Below are 10278 nucleotides of genomic sequence, written 5' to 3' on the forward strand. Positions count from 1 at the left end.
GCCAGGAGATTGTTTTTGATGGCAAAGCCCACTCCGTGCTGACGGGGCTCCTCAGGTTCTCGACCCTTCCAGAAGAAGGTGTAGTTTTCCTCTCTGAGGGAGCCACTAGAGGCGAGCCTGGTTTCCTGGAGGGCAGCTATGCTGATATTTAGTCTGGTGAGTTCTCTATCGATGATGGCCGTCTTCCTGGTGTCGTCCACTTCTCTGAGGTCGTCGGAGATGCCTGTACACATGGTGCGCACATTCCAGCTTGCAAATCGAAGAGCTGGAGTCTTCTTTATTGGTTTCTTGTTTCTTTTGTCTGGTGTGGAATTACCGTCTGCTTGTCATGCTGAACAAAACACTGAGCTCCAGACACCCACTGGAGCAGGCAGACGATGGCGGGTCAACACCTTATTGACCGGGGGCTGCCCGGTTTGAGGCGGGCGATAGTTGGCCAGTGGGACACGATGATCCCTCCCACCGTCAAAGCTGACCCGTGGCGCCCCTTCCCTACGCCAATCGGGTGGGACTTATAACCCGTAAACTGTCAGCTTCCGTGTTGTTTCCTCACTCAGTAGCGAGACTGGAGTGTCCTCTCCAGGGCGCAAGCCTGGGCGTGGAGTATGGAGATCCTGGGCTGCCCAGACGTCAGGATCCCCCTCTGGTCCTTGCTGGTGGGGTCCAAAGGAATGCTGAGAATGACATTTGGCACCAGTTTGGATGCAGGAGCTGCCGGAAGGAGGTCGTAGTCGACCCCCAGCCGCCTTAGGGGCTCCACTCCTGATTTTCTGTCTGGGTTTACTCCCATAGCCTTTCCTTCTCCCGAAGATATCCACAAGGCAGTGGAGCCATAATCCAATGGATGGGACTTCGTTGGTTTTGAATCAGAGTTTCCTTCTCCTAGATGAACTGCCTGACAAGGCTAACGAGCTTCATCTGCCCGGGTTTGGGGTCAGAGTTTCCCTTCTCTTAGACTGGTTGCCTGCCAAGGCTAATGAGCCCAGTCTGCCCACCCAGTTATACCGCCGGGTACTCGGTCGCGCCACACAGCAGGCTCTGTTAAAAACAGGTGGCACCGCGTGAAGGTGCTGCTGTGGACACAATAGTGTAGGAGAGGCCATATGCAAGTAACCTCCTGCCCCGCAGAGCGAGACAGTGGTCCTGCGGCGATCACTACACCTGGGAAGGAGAGGCTATGAGAGACGCTTCACTTTCCTTTGGCAAGCGGGACGTCAGGCCCAGGCCACGCACCCCCAATATATATATATCGGAGAGGGGCGGGGGGGGGGGGAACAAGTGGTGTAAAGCGCTCGCCTTTACTTCTTACTCTGCCCGTTGGGTGAGAAAACTTGACACTGGATTCCCATGGGTCGGATGTTCTTTCTTGGATTTTACCGGGTTCTTCTTTCAACAACATTACTGGCCGCCATATATAACCTATCATGTGCTGAATAACGGTGCTAAACCCACAACAAGAGCAATACTTTTTGTATGTGGACCAACAGTTTCGTTATTTGTCAGTCTCTGAATTGAACCTTTATTCCTGACGTTGGCTAAGGATCATCCTAGCACATCACCATGATTTCTTTATGCCTAACGTTGGCTGAGGATCATCCTAGCATATCACCATGATTTCTTTATGCCTGACGTTGGCTGAGGATCATCTTAGCATATCACCATGCTTTCTTTATGCCTGACGTTGGCTGAGGATCATCCTAGCATATCACCATGATTTCTTTAGCTTCATCAACATCTCGCAAAAAGTGTATATTGCATCAATTACTGTTTACCTAATTCTGTGTATGATAAAGGCATTTTATTTTCAAACTTTACTGTACTTTGTGCAATCTTAAAAACATATGGGCCAGTTTATGGTAGGTCGAGTGAAAATCTGTTGTCCGGTGCTAAATTATATTGGAACGATCGCATAATTGCAGTCTCGTATATTAAAATAAGTGAATACTAACAGAGTGGCGCTTTGTCCATCTTCCCATATTACGGTAATTTGAAAGAATAAATAAAATAGTTATTCCTGACCTCAGGATATCAAAATTACATTTCGTGAAAGATTTTGGTAAGAACGATATTTGGAAGAGTTCTTGGTAGTTGAACTCTATCTTGAAATTGTCGCTTCATTGCCTGCTCGCCTCGGTGGAAACACTGCCTGCATGTAAACGTGGATCACGTTTTGTGAATGTGCAAATGTCATTATTGTCCGTTCTTAATGTCCTATTGAAAGTTTATCCTATTTGACTCCTTCTAAAATGTTAGCATGTGATAGTGACGTTGCTTACTGCCTGCCTTAGCGTGTTTTGGTGTCTTTTTGAATCATGTTTCACTTTGAATTTTGAGGCACTTGTATTTTGAAGGAAGCCTTGCACGACATAAAAAATAGCTATTATAAATTACCATCCAGTTTAAGTGAGTTCTAGCGGGATTCACGTCAGGGTTGAAATCGCTCGATAAAGAAACCCCTTTGGTTCGTTACAGTAATATTTTAAGCACTTATATCGTGTATAGAAAATTAACAGCAATTATGTCCAGCAAATTTTAAAATTTCAGTGTGAATAAAGGTGGTCTACATCGATTTAATAAATATGTACTTAAGTGTGCAAATATGTAAACAAATACGACGAAGTATAATCATTTTCGAAAATCTTATATCGTACTCTTGTTTTGTTTTTGCATTTTAAGCCGACCACACAAATGGTATACACCGCTCCGGTGGCCTAGTGGTTAGAGCGTCCGCCTCGGATGCTGGAGGTTGTGAGTTCGATATCCGGCCGAGTCATACCAAAGACTTACAAAATGGTACTAACAGCTTCCTCGCTTGGAGCTCAGCATTAATAGGTTAGTGTTAGGACTGGTCAGCCTGGTGTCAGGATAATGTGACTGGGTGGGACATCATGCTACATGTCTGCGACATGATGCCCCAGTGCTAGACATCGCTATAAACTGCCACACTGCAGGCATCGTAGCGATATGACTGAACAATTGTTAAATCTACGTTAAAAATCCAATTCACACATACAAACAAATGGCATAAAATTCGAATGAAACACATTTCTCGATAACACAGATCTGAAATATTTTGCAGTTTAAGTTCTTTATCTCCAGAAGTCTGACGGAAACGAGGAAAAGTATTGCTACCTGTCACCCTAACTGACATGCGTTAAAATCACGAATGACTTTAATGAGTAGTGTAGTTACCTAGAGACATGTGTAATCTATTACAATTCTTGACAAGTGCGGCATAAATTAGTACAGTTGCCTGGTATTAAAAAAGCCATGAACTATTACAAGATTTAATTTACTGCATTTATCTGAAGATAATATATAGAAAACAATGTTAATGGCTGCAACTCTGACATCTTGCATTAATTAATTAATATTATTTGTTTGTTCGATGGACATATGCCATTGCTCGACATATATGTCTATTTTTATGTAATAAAAAAAAAAATGACGCGCCTATCTAACAATGAAATGGAAAATAAACTTGTAGATTAAAGAACCACATTCATACAGGTAAATAAGGTGAAAATTAGGCTAGGTGAAAGTCCGTTGGAAAAACATTTATATATAAACATCCCAAGTACTGTCTATCCCAGTGCTGTCCAACCCGCAGTCCGCGGGCTGATTTTAAATGGCCCGCCAGAGCTCGAGCAGCGATGTAGTCGTTGCTTGTAAGTTTTCTGCTGCGGTCCTCGGCTTCAAGAAAAACATTTTTCAGTGGTCCATGGTGTCAAAAAGGTTGGACAGCACTGGTCTATCAATATCATATATATATATATATATATATATATATATATATATATATATATATATATATACACACACACACACCGTAACAACTTGCATGGTTGTGCATAGACTTACAAACACGTGCACGAGTGTATATCAATAGTCCAGTTTCCAATACCATCTTGAAGGATGTTCCATAATTTCGCATTTAGTTTATAAGACATCTAAGTCATTACAAGCGTGTAGTATCTAGACCTTGATCCATTGTATGTGTAGTTTACAGAGGTTTAAAACGATAGAGTTCAATTTCACTTACATTCCATTGAAATATGCAAGGGTGCAAAAGAACGAAATCATTATCAATCAAATATTTCTCGTGTTCTTGAAAATTATGTTAGTCACCAGCACCTCGTGAAGCCACGGGATCCATTAAAAGGCACACACACACACACACACACACACACACACACACACACACACACATATATATATATATATATATATATATATATATATATATATATATATATATACACACACACATATATATGTGTGTGTGTGTCAGATTTTGGTTCTTGAGATTGCTTATATGCTTGGTGCTAACGAACTCTTAGCATACCCCTATTCTCACTTCCTTTCCTAAAGGTATCTGTTTGTCATGCTTGGTCTGGTAAAACCATATTGAATATATTTTGCTGACAGCATGGAGTCTTGTACTTGTTAACAAGCTGATTCCGACACTAAAGACGAAGTGCAAAGTAGCCCTACTAAACTTAAAAACTAGGCCACATTTACCACCATATAACGGGTCATCGAACCTCAAGGCATCTAGCTATACAGTTAGGGCAAATGCAAAAAACAGTGCAAACTCCCACCGGGTTAGCACAATGTCGCTCCGTGTCATTAAAAGTTCGATCAAGCTATCGAAAATCTAAGCACGTCATAGAATTTCCCGTGGCATTTGTATACCAAATTATGCCAGGTTTGGTCAACCCATGTCGAAGATAGATATCCATACACAAACGGTTCCGTATAAAAATGTTCTATAGTAGGCATGATAGATATGTATGAACAAGGCCGACAGTGATTCCAGGAAAATGGTCGCAATATCAGAAATAGAAAGTATCGTTGAGGCTGCTTGAATTAATTTTGTGGAGGGGAGGGGGCAAACATGTAGTGGTCAGCTATTAAGTTTACGGATGTAGGCTAAAACACGTTTAGAGGTGAAATCGGGGTGAGGATAGGGCAGGTGCTTCCCCCCCCCCCCCCGCCCTTATGTGCGGGCGCCCTTGAAATCAAATACTCATGTTTTCCGCAGTGACATTATTTCAATCAATATAACAGACGTATCAAACATAATTTTCATTTTTATGTTCGTTTTAGAATTCTGAATGTGTCCCAAACTTTACGAAAATTTGCATGTCGCTAGGCATACAGACTTCCTAAAAGACCGTGAATTCATTGTTATTCCAGATTTCACCCGAAACAAAGGTGGTTCTGAGAGTGGATAAGGCTGATATTTTGTAGGAGAAAGGCGAATATTAAATATATCCATACCTACTTCGTCTACGGTGGCTTGTTTAATGTCGCCAAATAACATCTAACCTACATAACAAATATTTACATTTGCTCAAAATAATGCAAAAATATAATAAAGACAAGGAATTTAATATCATTAAATCACTTATATATCGTAGTTAGCTCAATATTATCGAAAATTAGTGACAAGCAAAACCCGACACATCGACTCAGTACTGTATGTCTAGTTTTGCCATTTCTCATTTAAGAATCTAACCTAGATAGCAGTGTTTTCTCCGGAAAATAATTTACTCAAATGCTACATTGACAAGATAATTTCCTCCTATTCTAAAAACAAATCTCCTTAAATTTTCGCATCTATTGCTTCTTTTACAAATAATTCTAACCAAAGTATCACCATCCGTAACGCCCAAAATGTCATACTGGATTCCCGGTAGATACTTGTATGCGGTTTTGTAGCTTATACCAACACTGTTTATATGAAAAATGTTATGAGTCACTCGTCAATCACATGAATTGTTTAAGAAATTATGTCCAAGGACATAACCTCCGTAACGGAACGTAACGTAATGTAACATCTATAATATATTAAACACAGCATAACTCAACAAATAACATTTGTGTAAAAATTAAAATTGGGATGGAAAATGCGTTTCTGAGTAATAGTAATTGATTGTGTATCATAAATTCGATACTTATATTTTGTTCTTTTTTGTAACCTTAATTGTAAACCATTTTCCTGGAATGACTGTCGACTGACGTGTTATATTTTGTATTGTCTTTGGTAAGGTAGATTTTAATGGAAAACGTTTATGTTACCAGTCAGTAAAAACCGCCATAATGGCATTGTTCTAATCAGAGCATCTGGTTTTCTCTTTATTGATTTAAAGAAACGTAAATGATTAATGTTTTATTTACGACGTCTGTTATGGAATGTGTATTTGATCAAATAGTAATACCTTATCATAAATGATTCACAAATCGTATACTTGTGTGCATATAATGCGGTCAGCTTTTTCTCTCATGAGGGAAGACCACTGCGGTAACCGAAGGACAGGAGTCATCCTTAATGGCGGCAAATGCGAATGATGTTTTTCTCCGTCCTATTTTCATTTTTTTGATAGCTGGACAACAAATTTTTACAAAAGTCATGTTACTGAAATAAAATTAGTCAATTCTTATCAATTTTTATGTGCTGAACACGAATATGACAGTCAAATTGCAAAATTGGCTCTAGTTTTTTTGTAATCTGCAAGAAATTAATGTTTACATAACGAAATGCATTCCAATAGTAAAAGGTCAACTGTAATAGCCTACCTATAAAAAATCAAGTCATTGACTACATCTTAGATTTCTTCGCCTGTCTCTTGTACAGCTGTTCGGGAGCATCTCTGAGGAGTGTCCAGCAGTAGTCAGCCAGCATTGTAGTGGACCATTTTCCCTGGTATCTTTGTTCCATTGTTGCAATATCTTGATGAAAACGTTCGCCGTGTTCATCACTAACAATACCACAGTTGCTAGGAAAGAAATCCAAATGGGAATGAAGGAAGTGAATCTTTAGAGACATATTGCAGCCATGTTTCTTATACTTCATCAACATGTCTTCTACTAGTTCCTTATAGTTTTCTGCCCTAACATTTCCGAGGAAGTTTGTAGAAACTAGGCGAAAAGCATTCCATGCTTGTTTCGCGTCACCTTCCAGCAAGTTGTTGAACCGGTCATCTTTGAAAAGCTCTCGAATCTGAGGACCCACAAAAACTCCCTCTTTAATCTTTGCTTCGCTGAGTCGAGGGAATTTTTCATGCAGGTATCGGAATGCTGGCAAAGTCCGGTCAGTGGCTTTCACGAAGTTCTTCATCAAACCTAGTTTGATGTGAAGGGGTGGTAGCAAGATTTTCTGAGCCTCAACCAGAGCTGGGTGTTGGATATTCTTCTCTCCAATGGCTACATTCTGCCTGTGAGTCCATTCCTTCCTCATGTAGTGCATTTCCCTTGCTCGGCTATCCCACTCGCATAAGAAACACATGTATTTTGTATATCCTTGCTGCAGTCCCATTAAAAGGGCAACTACCTTCAAATCACCACAGAGGTGCCAGCTGTACTTGTTATACTCAATGGAATTCAGTAGCTGCCTTAAGTTATCGTATGTCTCTTTCATGTGGACAGCATACGCTACTGGAATAGATGGAAGAATGTTTCCATTGTGCAAAAGCACAGCCTTGAGACTCAGTTTCGAAGAGTCCACAAATAGTCTCCATTCTTGTGGGTCATGAGTGATTTTTAAAGCATTCATGAGGCCCTCAATATCGGAACAGAATATCAGATTACTTTCCTTTCTGAAGAAAGGCTCCAATTGCTGGTGGCGCTTTCGATATGCAGTAATTGTGACATCTTCTTCTAGAAGATTCCATTGTTGGAGTCTTGATCCTAGCAATTCTGCCTTGTTCTTTGATAAGTCCAAATCACGAATCAGGTCATTTAGTTCTTCCTGTGTTATTCTGTGTGGGGTTGATGATGCACCACAGTGAAAATCTGGATCACTGCATGCTGATGGACCAGGAGAAGAACAGGTCGACTCACCTTTGTCTTCGTCAGATGAATCAAGAGAATATTCTGCTGGAGGTTCTGGAATAGGAAGTCCCTCACCAAGTGGAACTGGTCTCAATGCAGACGGAATGTTTGGGTAGACTATTCTCGACTTCTTTCGCTTCGTTATTCCGCCGGAAAGAGGAGGAACCAAGCAGAAGTAACAGTCATTTAGGTGGTTGCTTGGCTCTCTCCACACCATTGGGACTGCAAACGGCATTGATGACCTTTTGCAATTCAACCACTGTGAAAGCTGTGTTGTACATGTAGCACAGCATATATGCGGAGCCCAAGGCTTGTCTTGGTCACCAACCTTGCATCCGAAGTAAAGATGATATGCCTTCTTCACTTGAGAATTGATACTTTTCTTCTGGTTGGCAAATGTCACTTCCCCACAAATATAGCAAAAATTGTCCGCGGTATTAACACACTTTCGAGGCATTACTGTTCTTTATTGTACGTAAATGGATAAAATAATAAGTTTTATGTAACAGTAGCTTGAACTGTCTCGCACAACGTCTAAAATATTTTAAATGCTGAACCTATCTGATTGGGCTTTATATAGTACACTGCTTACGTCAGCTTCAGCAGCCGCCTGGCATTAGTATAATAGGCCTACACATGTATAGTACACTGCTGACGTCAACTTACTTCAGCAGCCGCATGGCATTAGTATTGCATTGCATCAGAAAATGATGCAATCAACTGTGGATGATGTGAGCATGATGGTATTATGCAATGTTACATCATTATTCCGGATGTTGCTGCAGTCCTACTGGAGAAATTTACACAGTGAAACATAGAAAATGAGGTATATGAATATCTTCAAAACGAGAGCCAATACAAATTTTTCACGGTTATATTCGTGTTCGGCACACCAAAATACTACAGATTAGGGCCTTTTCAAGTCAGTAATGATTTCACTGTTGACCAGTGTAGATGTTTCATTCTTATGTGAAGCAACTGAACAATGATTGTTAAAAGTTCATCTTTATTTAACTCAGCATGTATCTGTTATTTTCATGCTCCTTTACAAACCCGTATTGGGGCCGCGAGTGTCCGAATGGTTTAAAGCACTCACCGTTACAGATCACTGCGATCTCACCTCTGTCTGCGTGGGTTTGAGTCTCGAACTCAACCAATGTGGTGCGAGAGAAAGCTTGCCAGTAGCTTCTCGTGGGTCGGTGGTTCTTTCTGAGGTTTTCCCGGGTTCTTCCTCCACCATTTATAATGGCCACCATGTATAACCTATCTTGTGCTCAATAATGGCGTTAAACCCCATCACAACAAACGCCTATAAGTGGCCATCCATTTAGTATGAACGCAAAAATCTGGCAAAGCCTGACCCCCCCCCCCCGCCGGACACATGCATACTTTTTTACACCCCCCACCACCTGCGTAAGTATGCTTCACGTACACCTACCACCGAATTCTGTAGAATGGCCAATATTTAATCCAGGCAGAATCGATCATACACTAATAATATTAATGCATATAATAAAACAGACAGTACACCGACAGTGAATGTCTGGCTGCATCGAAGAAATAAGCAACGTAACTTTAAAAAGTTTGTCCACTAAAATTCAAACGTCGACTGAACCTTTGATATTATCATGCATCATTTTTCTTTTCCTTATAACAATTAAACGTTCATTGTGCATTTTCACTAGTGCACTCCTTTACATGTAACTGGCTGACGTATAAACAGTAATTCAAATATGTAAAAAGGTTTAGTCTACTCAGGTACCAAAAGACCCACAGATGACACCAAAGCTTAATGAAAAATTAACGTAACCTACTTTTCGGCATTAGAAATGAAATATGTGGTGGAGTGGTAGCATGGCATTGCTCAATTCATTACTGGGAGATTCAAAGTCACTTACACCGCTCCAGTGGCCTAGTGGTTAGAGCGTCCGCATCGGATGCGGGAGGTCGTGGGTTCGATCCCCGGCCGAGTCATACCAAAGACTTACAAAAATGGTACTAACAGCTGCCTCGCTTGGCGCTCAGCATTAAGAGGTTAGTGTTAGGACTGGTCGGCCCGGTGTCATGATAATGGGACTGGGTGGGACATCATGCTACATGTCTGCGGCATGATGCCCCAGAGCTAGACATCACTATAAACTGCAACATTGCAGACATCGTAGCGATATGACTGAAAAATTGTTAAAGCTACGTTAAAAATCCAAATCACAACACAAATCACAAAGTCACTTACCTTGGTCAACCTTCTTCAATTATTGTGCTGCATCATTCATTCTATATGAACTGTACTCATACTGTCAAAAGCTGTCTTGCCTTTTAGGAGACACATGCAAGACAAATCAGTAATGATGCTGTTTGTGTTCTTTTAATGTTATAAGTTATGTGCAAGACTGTAACTCTGTGAAGGCATAACAGCATTTTTTGACCATGACATCTCTAATT

The sequence above is a fragment of the Sinohyriopsis cumingii genome, chromosome 4 (genome assembly GCF_028554795.1).
Source record: "Sinohyriopsis cumingii isolate HCF-2022 chromosome 4, ASM2855479v2, whole genome shotgun sequence".
Taxonomy (NCBI): domain Eukaryota; kingdom Metazoa; phylum Mollusca; class Bivalvia; order Unionida; family Unionidae; genus Sinohyriopsis; species Sinohyriopsis cumingii.